This window comes from Pleurodeles waltl, chromosome 10 (genome assembly GCF_031143425.1).
Source record: "Pleurodeles waltl isolate 20211129_DDA chromosome 10, aPleWal1.hap1.20221129, whole genome shotgun sequence".
Classification (NCBI taxonomy): domain Eukaryota; kingdom Metazoa; phylum Chordata; class Amphibia; order Caudata; family Salamandridae; genus Pleurodeles; species Pleurodeles waltl.
Genome location: NC_090449.1, coordinates 507,029,134 through 507,047,840, shown reverse-complemented (window position 1 = coordinate 507,047,840; position 18,707 = coordinate 507,029,134).

The following is an 18,707-nucleotide window of genomic DNA, read 5'->3' as shown; positions in this document are numbered from 1 at the left end:
AATAAATAAATAAAAAAATGTTCACAGCACCTGTGATTAAAAGATTTCTGGAGGGATCCAAGAGAATTGCCCCCCTCAAGGAAAGTCCCAGTGTGGTGACAAAACCATTTGAGCCTATGCACAAAGCAGAGCTCCAGTTTACCACATTTAAAAACTCCCTTTCTGATAACAATCACATTGCTACAAACAGTGAGTGAACTTCAAGTGCTAACAATACAGGAACCAGATTAAAATTTTTTACAAGGACAAGGTAGTCCTCGGAACAAATACCAATTCCTACCTAAAGTGGTGAGCAAATTCCATGTCAACCAGTTCCCAGTATTCTTTAAGAATCCACAAACACAACTGGAAAAGACATTACATACTCTTGATGTAAGAAGAGTGCTGATATACCACCTATAGGAAACCAAACAGTTTTGCAAGTGGAACCAACTGTTCGTTTCATATGCCAAATCCAGCAAGGGGTCACCTGTCACAAAGGGAAGAATTGCACAATGCATCGTGGAGACAATACAAATATGATACACCTCAGCTGGAAAATGTCTACCTTATTGCCCTAAAGCACACTCAACAAAAAAGAAGGGTGCAACACTAGCATTCATCGCAAAGGCGCCCATAGACTCTATCTGCGCAGCGGCAACATGCGCATCCCCACACACATTCACCAAGCATTATTGTGTGGACATACAAATCCATAAGGAAGCTCAAGTGGGACAGAAGGTACTGCAACACCTGTTTGCAAGCTCATCCTTTCACCCCAACCAAGCCAAGGAAGGGGAAACCCCTACATAATCTAATGCACAATATTTGAATCCAGAAAAGGATTTATGCTGCAAAACAAAATGGTTAGTTACCAGTAGGAGTAGTTTTGCAGCCTGAAGAGTTTTCTGGATTCACATGGGACAGACCCACCTCCCCGAAAATGAGAACAAGACAAACAGGTGGGGAAGAGGTCATGTAGAAAGATACACTGTGCTTAAAAGAGAAGAGAAAAACAAGAACAGAAAAAGAATCTGAAGTTGGCTACCACGCACAGGAACTTCCGGGGTGCTGTCTGATGTCACCCAGGGGACGGACCAAGCACCAAGTGGTCGATGACATCCAAAAGGGAAAACCGACAATTCCGGACCCAACCACTAGATGGCGGAATAATGCACAGCATGTGAATCCAAAAAACTCTTCAGTGTGCTAAACTACTCCTACTGGTAAATAACCATTTTGTTTCCTCAGTAAGGTGGGGAGGAAGCAGCCTTCAAAAGTCCACCAGACATTCAGCCTGCATAATATCGAAGAGTGTAGTAGCAGGCACATAATGTGTGCGACTAGGAGCATTCGAACAAGCTAGCTGTTTTTCATGCACCAGATTTAATCCCCTCCCCACAATATGGTCTATGGCAACATGAGTGCGCAGGTGTCCCAGATCTGTGTAAGAAACTGATCATATTCTGTATTAGGGCCATAAGTGTAATGATGGTGAGGTGCTTTCCATGGATTATGGCTTGTATAGTTACATAGTGGGCCCAGAAGGTCGATAGTCTCCTGTAATAACTGTAATGGTATCCCTCATTTAACCAGAAGTGCTGTGCCTCTTGCATATGCGGAGTAAGGACAGGGCCCTATAGGCAAATCATTTGGTAATGATGGCAGAGTAGGGGGTAGGCCTGGGATGGGTCTCTTGTAGCAGCACTATGTCAACCCCATGCCTGGGTAAATAGGCGAGGGTGTGCCTGGTTTTATTGGGGTTATTTAGCCCATACACATTACAGGTCAGGAGTGTAGGAGAAGGGTACTGTCAGTTTGTGTCAGCTTACAGGCCTGCGTTGTGGTGCCTATCTGCACGACTTTTGAGTCCGAGCGGGTGCTGTAGAGCTGTATGCTATGAAAGAGCATATACAAGGTTGCCAAGCACATGGGACATGTTTATGTGCTGCTATCGCTTGCCTCCTGAGGCAATTGCAAACCTCAACTTCTCCTCTTCCCCTCCCTCCACCCACACTAGAAACCCCCAACCCGTCACTGGTCCTCCCTCTCCTCCCATCCCTCCTGGGCATAGATGCCACCAGGTGCATCAAACCTGCTAGAAACAGGGTCTCTAGTTGACAGTGGTTTGAACCCTGTTCAAGTAGGGACCCTGACTAGTCAGGGTAAAGGACTCACACAGCTAAGATAACCCCTGCCCACCCCTTGGTACATTGGTACGAGCAGTCAGACTTATCTCAGAGGCAATGTGTTAAGTATTTGTACACACACACACAGTAACATGGTGAAAACATCACAAAAGTACTCAACACCAGTTTAGAAAAATAGCCAATATTTATCTGAGTAAAACAAGACCAAAACAACAATAATCCAACATAATCAAGCAAAGATATCACTTAAAAAAAATTAAATGCAATTGTAGTTCATTGGAATCAATGAAGCACTTGACTGGGGCAAAGTACCTGAGATGCGTAAAAAACAAAGATGATATGAGCCGCAGGGAAGGTGATGCCTCGAAAGAGCCAGAGATGCGTTGGTTCCTTACTGTTGCAGGAGAGGTGATGCGTCGGTTCCTTACTGCTAGGCAGGGGAGGTGATGCATCGGTTCCTTACTGCCACAGGGGAAGTTATATTTCATTCGTAGCAGAAAGCGTCATTTCCATACTGTGGTGTCGATGAGTAAAATGGTTCCCAGGGACAATGTGTCAGTGATGCATCAGAAGTCAAGCCGCAATGCGTCGATCTCACTGCGATGGAGCAGGTGCTGCGTCGGAGTCAGGGCAGTACATCACGGACTTCAGTGATAAGCTGCATGAAACACATGCAGAGCTTGTTCTTCTGAAGCGCTGAGATGGAAAGCTGAGGCCTGCGTTGACGAGCATGGTTGTTCCGGCAAGCAGCAGCCACGCTACGGTGCAGGCAGCAGCGATGTGTCGGTTCGAAATGACGCAGTTAGTCGCTGCATGTTTTTTCTCTTTGTAGCACCAAAAACCTCCTTCAAGGGCCCAGACTGGATTTGGCTCCTTGACAGGATAGGGCTCACAGCAGAGGAGCCCTGGTGCTGGCAGATGAAGTCTTTGATGTCCATGAGACTTCTTAACAGGAGAAAAGCTCAACTCAAGCTCTTGGAGAACCTTGGAAAACAGGGTGTAAAAAGCAAAGTCCAGTCCTTTCACTCTCAGGACAGAAGCAACAAGGAGCAGGCCAGCACACCAAGGCGACAGGCAGAGTGTCAGTCCCTCCTACAGCATCCAGGTACTCTTCCTGGCAGAATGTCCTTAGTCAAGAAGTGTTCTAACTATGTGGTGTCAGAGGTCCAGTACTTATACCCATTTCTATCTTTGAAGTAGGCAAACTTCAAAGAGAAGTCTTTGTAGTGCACAAAGCCGTGCCTTTTCCTGCCCTGGCCCCAGTCATACTCCAGGGGGTTGTACAATGTTTTGTGTAAGGACAGGCACAGCCGTAATCGGGTGTAAGTGTCAGGTCCTCTGGCCACTCTAGCTCAGGAAGACCCATCAGAATATGCAGGGCACAGCTCATCTCCCTTTGTGTGATTGTTTAGAAGGAAATCACAAACAGCCCAACTGCTATCCTGGGCAGGATGTGTATTCCACAGACAGGCAGAGTCACAGAATCGTTAAGCAAAAAAATGCCCACTTTCTAAAAGTGGCATTTTCAAACTTACAGTTTAAAAACCAACTTCACCAAAAGACGTATTTTGAATTTGTGAGTTCAGAGACCCCAAACTCCATATCTCTATATGATCCCAATGGGAAATTACACTTAAAAGATTTTTCAAGGCAATACCAATGTTACCTTTTGGGAGAGATAGGCATTGCAATAGTGAAAAACGAATTTAGCAGTAATTCACTACCTGGACAGGTAAACCACACCAGTACATGTCCTGCCTTTTAAATATACTGCACCCTGCCCATGGGGCTACCTTGGGCCTACATTTGGGGTGACTTACATGTAGCAAAAGGGAAGATTTGGGCCTTGCAAGTGGGTGCACTTGCCAGGTGGAAATAGCAGTTTAAAACTGACCACAGAGACACTGCAGTGGCAGGTCTGAGACATGTTGAAGGGCTACTCATACGGGTGGCACAATAACTGCTGCAGGCCCACTAGTAGTATTTGATTCACAGGCCCTAGGCACACCGGGTGCCCTATACTAGGGAGATACTAGTAAATCAAATATGCTAATCGTAGATAAACCATTCACCAATACCATTTAGACCGGAAGCAGTTGCACCTTAGCACTGGTCATCAGTGGTAAATTGCCCAGAGTCCTAAAGCCAGCAAAAACTAAATTCAACACAGAATCAAACACCTCTTAATAACGAAGGCTACAGGTTGATGTAGACCCTCTCCATTAGCTGTGAAAGCATGGCTCCCACACCGTGCTAGGAGGCATATGCCTGCACCACAAATTCCTTGGAAAAGTCAGAAGCCTTGAGCACGGGTGTGGGCATGTCTCTGTCCAGATCACCTGATGTGGCTGCTTTTTGGAAGTCAGCTCTGTCCAGGGGGCAACAATGGTGCCATCCCCTTGACAAATCTCCTGTATCGGGTGAGACCTAAAAAGGCTCTCACCTCTGTCTGGGTTTTGGGGGGGCCCGAGCTAGAATGTTGTCAATTTTGGCTTGTTGGGGCACCACCTAGCCACCTCCTACCTGGCGTCCCAAGTACACCACAGACCCCTGCCCTATCTGGCACTTACTGGCCTTGATAGTGAGGCCTGCAGTCTGCAGAGTCCTCAGCACTTCCTGGAGGTCCTGCAAGTGGTCCTCCCAGCTAGAACTGAAGACAGCAATGCCGTCTAGGTAGGCTGAACTGAAGTTCTCCAACCCAGCCAGGACTTGGTTGACCAGTCTCTGGAATGTAGCAGGGGCATTCTTCAACCCAAAGGGCATAAAACAGAACTGATAATACCCCTATGGCGTTGAGAACGCCGACATCTCCTTGGCCTCCTCTGTTAAGGGAATCTGCTAGTACCCAGATGTTAGATGAAATGTGCTGAGGAACATGACAGCTCCCAACCGGTTGATGAGTTGCTCAGCTCGGGGGATAGTTCAGGTGTGACACCGGGTGGAGCAGCCTTGGAGACCAGAACCACTGGGCTCTACCAAGGACTGTTGGAGTGCTTATTCACCCCTACCTCCATCATCTTTGAGACTTCCTCTTTGATGCTGTTCCCAGTCGATAAGTCAACCTGTAAGACTTCTGTTTAACAGGTAGGCTAGCCCCAGTGTCAATGTCATGGTTACACCATTGGGTGACTCCAGGGGTGAGTGAGAACATCGAGGCGAACTGTGCCAGTAACTGGCGACAGTCCCTCTGCTTTTCTAGGTTCACTGTAGGAGAAAATCTTCACACCCTCCGCTGACCCATCCTGCTCTTTGGAAGACAGGAGGTCGGGGAGAGGTTTACTCTCCTTTTCCACCCCATCATCCGCGACCAAGAACATGGTCAACTCAGACCTCTCTAAGTGCGGCTTGAGGCAGTTTACATGCAGGACTCTCATAGGCTTCCTAGGAGTCTGTGTGTCCACTGAGTAGGTGACATTACTCTTGCACTCCTTTACCTCAAATGGCCCAGACCAACAGTCTTGGAGAGCACAGGTCTCTACCAGGGCCATAACCCACACTTTCTGGCTGGGCTGGAACTCAACAAGCATGGTATTCTAGTTGTACCAGCATTTCATATCCTCTTGGCTAGCCTCCAGAATCTCCGGAAGCGGGCTGTCTGGTTCCTGAAGGCCAGCATGTAACTGAATACATCCTGAGGTGGCTTCTTAGGAGCTTGCTCCCAGCCCCCCTTCACCAAACTGGGAGGTCCTCTCACAGGGTGCACATACAGAAGTTCAAAAGGGCTGAGGCCAACCTCCTTCTGTGGTATCTCCCTGCAAGCAAACAACAGGCATGGTAACCGGACGTCCCACTTATGCCTCATGGGTTCTGAGAGACCCATAATCATGCCTTTCAAGGTATGGTTGAACCTTTTAACCAACCCATTGCTTTGTGAGTGGTAAGGTGTTGTGAACTTGTAGGTAACACCACACACCTTCCACATGGCTTTCATGTACATTGACGTGAAATTGGTACCCCGGTCAGATACAACCTCCTTGGGATAACCCACACAGGTAAAGATCCCCAGAGTGCCCTGGCCACGGTGGATGCAGTCACTGTCCTCAGAGCAATAACTTACGGGTACCGGGTGGCATAGCCCACCAAGACAAGGATAAACATGTTGTCCATGCCTGTTTTGGGATCCAGAGGCCCCAAAATGTCAATGCTCAAAAGGGGTGCTCACAATGGAAAATGGTTGAAGAGGAGCCTTGCACCTCTTCCCAGATTTGCCACTTGCATGGCAGGTTTGGCAGGTCCTGCAGAACGCATCTGAGTTTGTCCTCATTTGGGGACAATAAAAGTGGGTGACTAGCCTGTCAAATGTCTTGTCCTGCCCCAAATGACCTGCCAGTGGCACATCGTGAGCCAGACCCAGTAGGAAGACTCTGAAACATTGGGGTACCACCAGCACAGGTTTGTTATACAGAAGATTTTTCTCCCAGTAAATCAGGTGAGATCCAGAGGTGTCACCAGCTACCTATGCCTGTTTCTGAAGTCCCTCAAGAGTAGGACACACTTTCTGCCCTGCTCAGAACTCCTCCCTAGTAAGGCCTCCTTCCCAGCCACTTCTTCCCTGTAGGTTCCGGGTTTCCCACGTCAAGGTCAGCCTCCTCCTGGATAATGGAAATCGCAATAGCAGGTTTCCCATGCCACTCGCCCCTCCTCCTGGCAGGCATCTGGGCCAATGTTGCAGTCTCAAGGTCCTTCTGATCACCCTCTCTGGTGTCTATGGACTGTGTGGTCATACACGCCCACTCTGGCAATCCTAACATCTCCAAGTGTAACCTGAGCTTCACCTCCTTCAAGGCGGTATGCTCCAGGTTATTCTCTAGCAGACAGTCAACAGGCATGGATGGACTCACAGCTACCGTCAAGGAACCTGAGACCCCCTCACCCTTCTTTTAAAGGGAACCTGAGCTACCAAACATTGGCACTCACTGTTGTCTACTGCTACAACCTGGTGGAGTACATTAGGGATCACCTGTTCTTCAAATGACAGCGGACAGTTTTCATACTGGCACCTGTGTCTCTCAGAGCCTCCACCCACTTCCCATTGAAGGTCATTCACTGCCTGTACTTCTTGGCGTTGTCAGGTTAGACGGTTTTCTGGACCACCTCACCCAGGGAGGCTAGGATTAACGCAGCTGACTCCTCACCACTTACTGGGGCCAACTCCTTCCCAAGCGCTACACTGGCCACCCCTATTGTCTACCCACCAGTGGGGGGCTGTGTCCGCTTGGGATATTTGGGACTCCCCCTGAAATTCCCTTCCTGATTAAAGGCGAAGCTCTTGAGGAGGCCACTCCCTCCAGGCTTACATGAAGGGAACCAACTTTTCTTTTCAACAGGGGGCTGGGAATCCTTACTCTGGGAACTGGTACGGGGCCCTTTAGTGAATTCCTTATTTTTATCCTTGTCCCCAACCCACATTTCCTCTGTTGGGGACCCTGCCAGCCATTGGCGGAGTATCCCACATATAACCTCTTTTGGACCCTGGTGCTGAGCCAGTGGTCCGCCTCCTTTGCAAGCGTTCTGGGGTCAGTGAGCTTGCTGTTAATTAAGTGCTGGCACAGCTCTGGAAAACAATTAGACATGCAATCAAATTGTACAGCCCCTGACAGTCTCTTACCTCGGTGCCCTTCACCCAACAATCCAGTGCTCTGCAGAAAGAATCCACATACTCCACCCAAGTTTGAGAACCGAGTTTAGCACTTTCCTAAACTTTACCTGGTAACTTTCTGGGGTGAGACCATAACTCCTGGTTAGGGCTTCCTTCATGGCAGGAAACCTCATCCTATTTTCTTCTTACAAAGCCAACAAGGTGTCCCTCCCCTCCACTGAGAAATACTTCCACAGGCTTGTACCCCCAGTCTCTCTCAGAGAACCTGCAGTACTTCAGTGCCACCTCATAACCCGTGAACCAATGCTCTATGTCAACCCCTACAACAAAATACTTCACTACATCCTTGGGTATATGAACCTTCCCCTCAGACCGCACTGTGGAACTGCTGCCACCATCTGTACCTGGCCTGCACTTTAGATCCAGCTCAGCTCTTGAGCTAAAAGTATTTTCTTTTCCTCCATGGCAATATTCTCTTTCTCTGCCTCTCTTTTGAACCCGGCTAGTTCCAGCTGGAGCTCTCTCTCTCTCTCTCTCTCTCATACTTCAGCTTGAGCTTCACCAGCTCCATTCGGAGCCTCCCGCCTGTCCTCCAGCTCCTCTGGGGTCAGACCTCTTGAGGAAACACTGCTGCTTGCCTCGTCGGGTGCCTTCCTCCCAGGCAGATCCTGATTCTTCTGCCAACACAGGCCCTCAGTGCCTTTTGCAGCTCCTTCTTTTTAGTGAGGCCTTTAATAGGACATTTGAGCTCCTTGCAGAACTTTCTGAGTTGAGGCACTGAATAGATCTCCAACCTCTCCAGCTCAAACACCAACTCTGCAGTTCCAGCTGATGGCTCACCAGATTGAGACATGATTGTGAATCAAACTCAAAAGTTGCGAAAAGAGACAAATCAAACCAGTATGTTGCGGTGTAAGTAGTGTAAACCAATCACTGTATGTAAAGTACAAATGTAAGTCCTAGCCTCGCCGCTGATCACCAGTGTTAGAAATGGGGTCTCTTGTGGGCAGTGGCTTGCACCCTGTTCAGAAGGGACCACCATTCTAGTCATGGTAAGGGAATCACACAGCTAAGATAATGCCTGCTCACCCCCTTGGTAGCTTGGCAGGAGCAGGCAAGCTTATCTTAGAGGCAATGTGTAAAGTATTTAAAGTACACACACCACACACACACACACACACACACACACTGTGAAAACACTGCAAAAGTACTCCACACCAGTTTAGAAAAATAGCAAATGTTTATCTGAGTAAAACAAGACCAAAACAACAAAAATCCAACATACACAAGCACAGCTATCCCTTTTAAAAGATTAAATGCAATTGTAGTTCCTTGAAATCAATGAAGAGCTTGACTGGGGCAAAGTACCTAAGATGCGTAAAAAACAAAGACAATGTAGGGTAGGTGATGCGCCGAAAGAGCCAGAGATGCTTTTGTTCCTTACTGTTGCAGGGGAAGTGATGCGTCAGTTGCTTACTGCCACAGGTGAGGTGATGTGTCGTTCATTGCACGAAGCGTCGATTTCTTACTGCAGTGTGGTGTTGATGAAGAAAATGGCACCCCGGGACTATGTGTCGGTGATGCATCGGAAGTCACACTGCAATGCCTCAATCTCACAGAGATTGAGCAGGCACTGCGTCTGAGTTAGGGTGGTGCATCACGGACTTCAGTGATGTGGTGCTCGAAACTCACGCAGTGGTGGTCCTTCTTACATGCTGCAACAGAAGGCTGGGGCCTGCATTGAAAACCGTGGTCGTTGCATCAAGCGGGTACCACGCTCCGGTGCAGGCAGCGGCGATGTGTCAAATCCTTCCAGCGATGTGTCAGTTCGAAATGACCCACTGAGTCAATGCGTGGATTTTCTCTTTGTAGTGCCGAAAACCTTCTTCAAGGGCCCACACTGTATTTGCCACCATTTGGAAGGACGGGGCTCTCAGCAGAGGAGCCCACTTTCTGGCAGATAAAGTCTTAGATGTCCCTGAGACTTCTTAACAGGGGGCAAACTCAACTCAAGCCCTTGGAGAACCTTGGAAAGCAGGATGTAAAAAGCAAAGTCCAGTCCTTTTACTTACAGGACAGAAGCAGCAAGCAGCAGGCGAGCACACCACAGCAACAGGCAGAGTGGCAGTCCCTCCTACAGCATCCAGCTCTTCTTCCTGGCAGAATGTTCTCAGTCCAGAAGTGTTCTAACTATGTGGTGTAAGAGATCCAGTACTTATAGCCATTTCTGTCTTGTAAGTAGGCAAACTTCAAAGAGAAGTCTTTGTAGTGCACAAGACCCTGCCTTTCTCTGCCCTAGCTCCAGACACACTCCAGGAGGTTGGAGACTGCTTTATATAAGGACAGACACAGCCCTATTCTGGTCAAGTGTCTGTTTCTCCCACCACTCTAGCTCAGGAAGACCCATCAGGATATGTAGAGCACACCTCAGCTCCCTTTGTGTGACTGTCTAGAGGGAATTCACAAACAGCCCAATTGTCATCCTGACCCAGGCGTGTATTCTACCGACATGCAGAGGCACAGAATGGTTGAGCAAGAAAATGCCCACTTTCTAAAAGTGCCATTTTCAAACTTACAATTTAAAAAAACAACTCCACCCAAAGATGTATTTTGAAATTGTGAGTTCAGAGACCCAATTCCCACATCCCTATCTGCTCCTAATGGGAAATTACACTTAAAAGATGTTTCAAGGCAATCTCTATGTTACCCTATAGGAGAGATAGGCCTTGCGATACTGAAAATCGAATTTAGCAGTATTTCATTATCAGGACATATAAAACGCACCAGTATACGTCCTACCTTATAAATACACTGCACCCTGCCCATGGGGCTACCTGTGGGCCTACCTTAGGGGTGACGTACATGTAGTAAAAGGGAAGGGTTGGGTCCTGGTAAGTGGGTGCACTTGCCAGGTCGAAATGGCAGTTTAAACCTGCCCACACAGACACTGCAATGGCAGGTCTTAGACATGTTGACGCTCATGTGGGTGGCACAATCAGTGCTGCGGGCCCACTAGTAGTATTGGATTCACAGGTCCTGCGCACACCGGGTGCACTTACCAGCGAATCATATATGCGAATCGTAGATAAACCAATCACCAATAGCATTTAGACAGGGAGCACTTGCACTTTAGCACTGGTCAGCAGTGGTAAGGTGCCGAGAGTCCTAAAGCTAGCAAAAACTAAATTCAGCACAGGATCAAAAACAGGAGGTCAGAAGCCAGAAAGAAAGGGGAAACCACACCAAGAACTGACAGGTCTAACAAAACCAGTCTAAGAAAATTAGCAACATTGTGGGGTTCATCCCCCCAGCATCGCAGAGAGCTAGCTGAACAACACCAAGATAAATGTAAAAAAAAGGGGGCGGTGCCAGCCGGTGGAATTTTCATAGTACCATTCACAGGTGGTACAGCGGACCCACACATTGCTGCTGAGCAGAGTGATGACGTCTTCTAAGCAGTGTTCTACATACTTAGGGCTATAATGCAACAAGGACAAAGCACCATAGGTGGCGCTGAGGCGTAAGGTGATCTGAATGGTGGCACATTATGGTCAATTGCGCATATGAACATAGTCTGCTAGAGTCACTTATAAAATCGAGATCCAACTTAGTGATTTATTTGACATTGCTTAAGTTCTTATGGGGGGACGCACGTTGTCCAGGTGAGCCTTTGCCGGCCTCTAGACGTAGGGTCTTGACAAACGCTTCAGTACTCTGTTGCATCATGAACATGTGTGACTTGTTTCGAAGGGTGAGTTTAAGCCTCGTGGGATACAGCATGGCAGAGGGCACTCCGGCCTGGTGAAGCCTTTGTTTCGCCTGTAGATATTCAAGTCTAGCATCTTGCGCAGCTTTTGTAAAGTCCGGGTAGATAGAGATGTTATTTCCATAATATGATAATGGCTCGGTCTCCTGGGTGCACCTCAGTGCTGAATCCTGATCACAGCAGTAGAAAAGTCTTGCTTTGATTGGGCACAGCAGCGCTCCCTGGGTAGGACAGGGACCCAAGAATCTATTGGCTCTCTCCACAGAGAAGAGCAGGGAGAATGTGTTCTGTCCAAAGAGGCTCTTCCGTAGTGTTTCCTAATAGTTTGCCATTGGGCCCATATTTGCGGATTCTGGAATCCCACCAAATGTATATTATTTCGCGGACAGCAAGCTTCAAGATCTTCATTTTTTGCTCTAATTACTTACAGCACTTTTCGCAAGCAATTTGTTGTTCCTTGCTGGGTCATCGTCTAGAGTAGAGACGTTTGCCTCCGCAGTATTTCAGCTGTTTCTCATCTTTGTCAATTGTGGTCACCATTTAGTCCACTCTTGCAGTGAGGGTGTCAAGCTTACTGTCATTTGTGAGAGGCTGTATTGTATATGTTGCAAGAAAGGTTTTCCATCAGGGTTGTTAGTGTCCCCTGTGGCAGCAGATGGGGCATCCATCCCAATCGGTAAAGGAGCTCTCGTGGAGTGCCTGGCCTCAAATGCCAACTTGGTTTGTTTCTGGTTGCCCTTCCCCATTTTAACTTGGGTGTGCTTGTCAAATAGTGCCTCAGCACCGTAGGTATCTGCAATTCCACTGGGAATAGTTCCACTTTCCCAGTCTCTCTTGGTGATCAGCTGCAGGAAATGAGGGGCACTGACACTTCAACATTCATATATTAAGACACATTTGCACCTCCACAGCAGATCTACAGCTGTGACACCAAGTTAGAGTTCCATGCAGTTGTCACTCACTCTACTGGTTCCGACCATAGAGGTTATGCTGGACCTCTTATCCCCCCCAGAAGCATCCCATATTCAAGTAACCCCAAACCCTTGATTCATACACTGCCCTTGAGGGGGAGTGGGGTTTGGGACAAAAATAAGAAAAGACAGACTTGCGGCACTGCATAAGGGGTTCTTCACTCCCTGGACCTTTTGTCTTGATGTGGGTGTAGTGCACTGGAAATAACAAGAAGAATAGTTTACCAACAGTTTTCAGCATACAGAGATTACATAGTTTTTCACAATATTGCACACGTACAGGCTTCACCACAAGTAGTGCATGAGAGTAGATACAAATCAAGATTTAAGCCTGGAGTTTCTGGCACTTCCAAGAACCATTTTACATTCGGTTCTCTGTACAAGTTTGTGTACATATATAGTGCGCTCTATGTCCACTCTCACTCTTATTACAACAGTTTGTCAAGAATTACTGGTGGGTGGATTTCAGTGCTGATATAATTCAAGTCCGGAGTGCCAACTCTGTAAAGGAGTTCATAGCCCTAAAGCTATTGAAACAATGGTAGTGTCCCATTTCTGGAAAGCAAGCTTTCTTATACAGTCTTAGGTTTAATCTAAGGATTAGTGCAAACTAACCTGTGATCGAGTACTTAGCCTTGTCTCTTCTACTTAAAACTGGAATCTGGAGCAGTCTCTGTAGCTGTTGCCCAGGGAGCTGAAGAGGAATCACCACCCTAGAAGCGAAGACGACAGAAGCGTAGATGGTGTCAGGATCACAGGAGCTGCAGGGAGGCTTGGTCTGAAGACCAGAGCGCTGGAGGAATCTGGTTGACTCAGGAGGTGAGTGCAGGGATGATGTCTGCTCAGTACAGGAATGAGGCCAAGCACAGACTCGAGTTTCAGGTGCTGTTTAAATACTCAATGGGTTTGGCTGATTCCTGAAAGTCTTGTCTCACATGGGGGACTGGAAGATTTCAACGGGCCCAGGGATAGAACACCTGTCAGCCTTATGGTTTTGAGCTTTAATGCGAAGCAGGTTCAATCAATTAACATTAGCAGGTGGAGTCAATATGTCATGGTAGTTGGAAACAATAAAAGGGAAATACTTCTATTCCTCATAAGTGTGCAAACCAAAAATCTAATTGCACAATGGTGCCAGAATGTTGTAATAGGTTATTGTGCTCTGGGAAGGGGCCTGCCAAGGGGTGTTTATCGAGGTGTTGCGGGAGGCCATGAAGTGCCACAAGGGAAATACAGCATGAGCCCTCTGCGCCAGACCCACTGTACAGAGGATGCAAGAGGGGGTTGTGACAGTGTTCATTTGATCTTAGATGGAATTGTCCTCATGGGCCCCCACTGCCTGTACCAAGGGTAATGATGGAGAGGGCATAAAAACCATAGGATGTCCGCCAGGTCAGATGGGCCCCCACCTGCCGCCATCGCCACAACCCTAGAGGCCATGCGATTCTCAGACCTGGGGTGGGTGGGGCGATGTGTACAGGCCCAGCTGCGCACAGCTGTTATTCATGGGGCTCGGTAACTTTAGAGCGGGTGTCCAATCCTCAGGAAGATCTCCACTCCTAGTCCCCTGGCACCGCGCTGAAACCATAAACAGGGGGATCCGGGTCACCACCCTTCTGAATCAGCCAGGGCTTTGCAGCGGGCACCACAGTAGCGGGTAGGCTAAAGCCCTGGGCCCTTATCTACACTGCCTGCTCTTCCACACCTGCAGGAGTGTCAAGCTTCTGTTGGGGATGCGGAGGTCCTAGTATAGCTCCAGTGGCCCATTCCATGTTATTGCCTCGTACTGCACGATCCCTCTTTTTCTCTTTCCCTCCAGACGGACCTAGGAGGAGCCCAATGGATATTCCCTCTCCAGGCCTCGTCTTATGCTCTGACTCTCTATGGTAACCACAGAACTCTTGATGCAGCCTGCTCCTTCTAGGCTGCTGCGGCACCAGGCAGGACAGCCTCCTCTGGCGCTGACACCCGGGAAGTGCTGGTGCAGCCAAGCCCTCCAAGTCAGGCAAGCTGCCTCCTGGTGTTTTCTCTCCTCTTCATCAGGCATGCAGCCTGACCGCTGCTGAATCCACATCTTGTTTGGCCATTCCCCTCTCTACCTCCGGATCATCCTGAGGACTGCCGCGACTGCAGTGACTGTCCGCCATATACCATTCACGTTGCTGACTGACCATGAGACCCAGGAGGTCCCAGGAGTTCGGGGTGCATGAATACAGCCCCATTACTGATTGCTGCTGATGCTGCATTCGATTTGACTGGCAAGCCTTCCCGAACCATCAGTTCTCAGTCACTACTGCAACATAGATCAACCCTGATCCTCTGGCCTCCATTGGTCTCCTGTGAATCCCCCATGGTGAGGCTCTTCTATTGGACCCCTCTTCGTCAACTGGTGACCTTGCTGGGCTTAGGGTGTGATGGTGCTGCCTTACTGGATTGAGGTAAGCCGCTTCCTGGGATATACCTGGGGTTATATTGGCCCGCATCCCCTGATCAACGCCGTCTGCATGTGCTTGATACATCGGACCACCTTTTGCGGCCCCACAGGAACAGTCAGGGAACCTATATTCTTCCCAGGGGGGTGCTGCCATATTTCCATCAACAAGCAAGCTGCCCCTGAGGAGTAGCCCGCCACATCCTAGTGCCACACCTGTTACTTTGTTATCACTGACCACTGCACGACAGGAAGAGTGCATGGTCCTGGATCACTCTTACCTCCCCGTCTGCTGTGGGGGGTTTCTTTGTATTGCTAACCTGCTACCACACAGGGCATAGCTTCTTACACCCTCTGCCCTCCTTCGAGTGTTCGCTCCCTGCCTGAGTGACGCAGATGTCTGGCAAAAGATTGCAACAGCAGCTTACCTCGGCAGAGGCGGCCAGACCCAAGCAATCTGTACATTCCGCTCCACTTAAGATGGCATCTGGTGTAACACATGAGTCGATCATGGGCAAATTCAAACTCATTCAATCTGCAATCATCGGGGTTGAACACTCCATGTCAGAAACAAATAAAGAACTTAAGACGATCAAAGGCGAAATGTTGCATTGTTCGCATAGACTGGACTCAACCGATAAACGACTGGATGATCTGGATCTTAAAGTGACTCAGGCAACAACGTGGAGTACTGAGCTCTGGAATAATCAGAAAAAGCTTACTGATCTAGAGGATAGGAGAGGTAAGAATAACATTAAAATCTTTGGCACCTCAGAGGCAGAGTATGCTAAAAAGCTCCAAACTTTTCTACCGGGCGTTACTGAGCTAACCTTCACGCCACCCCTTGAGTTTCAACGTGTCCACCAGAAAGCATCATGCACTGCACCAAGACCGATTATTGCCAATATTCTTCGCTTCCAGCATGTGCGTGCCATTCTCTCTGAGGTGAGACATCACAGCCCCTACACCTATAAGGACCATCGTGTTACCATCTCGACGGACTTCTCCTATGAAACATATGTCATCTGGAAAAAAGTTCTTGGCCTTACACCCTGCTCTCCGGAAGCTTTATTTACGTTTTGCCTTGCTGGAGCCAGCGTTTATGATTGTCACTGTAAATGGTTGCACTAAGAAATGTAATGATCTGGCAGAGCGTGAGCTTTCGCTGGAACAAGATGGGACCAATCCTGTATTTATGGATTTGTCCCGTCCTACCCTTGAGGATCCTCAGAATCTCCCTCAATCCCAACATGCGATGGGGAAGAATATGGGCAGGCAGCATGGCAGATTATAGTTCTTTTTGGCTAATACAGTCAGCGATAAATCCCACTCCTCCCTGAAACCCTGATCTTCATGGTTACCTGCTCCTAAACTGTCCTTCCACTATCTGTTCCTTTTTGCCTTGGTTGTGAATCATTTCTCTATATTTACAAAGTGAGCAGGCCCGCTGTTCCAGCAGCCTCTACTACCCGTTAATGGACCATTGGTTGGGGCCTTCAACTTATGCCCTGTATAGTATATCTACTTGTTTCTCTACTAAAGACACTTGCATACCCCTTCCTCCATAACCTGTTGACATGGCCCACCATCTACTCCCAGACCTACATGGATGGTCTCTCAAGTCAATGGTATGACCCAATTTATAAAGAGGAATAAGGTTCTAACGCCCTTTGGCTCTAAACACTCAGATATCACCCTGTTGCAGGAGACCCACCTACAGCATTGGAATCTGCCAAACTAAAACAAGAGAATTGGTGGTCAGGGTGATTTCCGCCTCTGAATCGGACAACCTCCCTGGAGAGGATGCTGATTCTTTGAGCACTCCTAGGATGAACAGAGTGTCAATACTCATTCATACGTAACTCCCGCTGAGGATTCTAAAGACTTTAATTGACGTACATGGTTGGTATGTCTTTGCCAGTCTACGTATATCGGACCACATATTTGTGGTGGGTTCCGTCTGTGCTCCTCTAGGCACCAAATGCCTTTGGTTCTCACACCTGACCAGGCTACTGATGTAATTCAGCTCATAGCCTGTCATCACTGGTGGCGGCAGGAATATGGTGCTGGACCCCTTTTTGGACAAAACGGATGGATATGATCCCTTACTCTCACGGTATAGAGCCTTCCTTGTTGATGTCATGATTGAATTCTCAATCAATCAATCAAGGATTTGTAAAGCGCAGCTAATCACTCATAGGGTCTCAAGGCACAGAATGTAGGCATGCTGCTCACTTGAAGAGCCATGTCTTGAGGTCTTCCTGAACTGCTTCAGTGATGCGGTCTGCCTGAGCTCGAGGGGGAAGTGTGTTCTATGTCAGGGCTGCTAGGTAGAAGGATCTTCCTCCTGCTGTACATTTCCAGATCTTGTGACGGCTGCAAGGGCGAGCTGGGATGAACGGAGACAACTGTTGTATACATAGAAGGTGAGGCGTGGTTGAGGTATACTGGTCCTATGTTGTGCTGTGCCTTGAAGGTGTGGATCAGATGTTTGTATGTGACGTGCTTGTTTACTTGGAGCCAGTGTAGGTCTCTGAGGTGGGATGAGATTCGGCTGTGTCGGGGGATGTCCAGGATGAGTCTGGCTGCTGCATTCTTGCCTCGTTGTAGTATTGATTGAAGTTTCTTGGTAATGCCGGCATAGAGCGCTTTGCTGTAGTCCAGTTTGCTGGTGATGAGTGCGTGGGTGACTGTCTTCCTTGTGTCAGGGGGAATTCATTAGGAAATCTTCCGCAGGAGATGGAGGGTGTGGAAGCTTGATGAGGAGACTGTGTTAACTTGGCGGGTCATGGATAGAGTGGAGTCCAGGATGATGCCCAGGTTGCGAGCATGGTCAGTGGGGGCACGGGGCGTTACTCAGAGCGGTGGGCCACCAACAGTCATCCAAGGCAGAAGGGGTGGAGCCGATCACGAGGATCTTTGTCTTGTCCGAGTTGAGCTTGAGGAAGCTGGCCTCCATCCACGCGGCAACTGCTTTGATCCTGTTGTGGAAATTCCTCGCTGATCCACTTGCACACCTTTCTCAACAAAAAATATAAATGTATCACGACCTACACCAGTCTTGCGGAGAAACCAGTGAAAAAGCTGGCCAGCTTCTTGCTTTACAGCTTTGACAAAGGGAGGCTAACGTGGCGATTCTGGCTATCCATAATGCCTCCGGCTCTCTCTTTTGCCGATTGAACCTCATTGCATGTGAATTTGCTGTCTTTTACTGGGATCCTTATTTCCCAGAATGCTCTGACAATACTATAAGACAGGACTCCTTCTTGGCCAGGCTTTGCCAACCCAAACTACTCGTCCTTTAACAGGAAGGGCTGTAACAGGATATTACAGAAGAGGAAGTGGGGAGGTTATGAGGCAGATGGCGACAGCCAAGGCACCAGGTGAAGATGGGTTCCCCGTTGAATTTGACAAACTCACACAGTCACTATACCTCTCCTTATGGCAATGTTCCAAGAGGCTGCAACTTCCAGCTCATGGTAAGAGGAATTTAATTGAGCCCACATCACACACATTCCTAAGCTCTACAGGGACCCGTTTCGTTGTGCCATTTCCCTATATCCCTCCTGAGCTATGATATGAAAAACCTGGCTAAAGTCTGGGCTAATAGATTGGGTAGACTGATCCCTCTTCTCATCCATGAATATTAAGTGGGATTTGTGCTTGACCGTTCTTTCTGAAACCACCTACGATCACTGCTGCATGTCATTTGGCAAGTCAGAGCAGACATAGACACCATATTTTTGCTCTCCTTTGACCCCCCCGAAGGTATTTGATCGAGTTGAATGGCCTACTATGCAAATATTGGGCA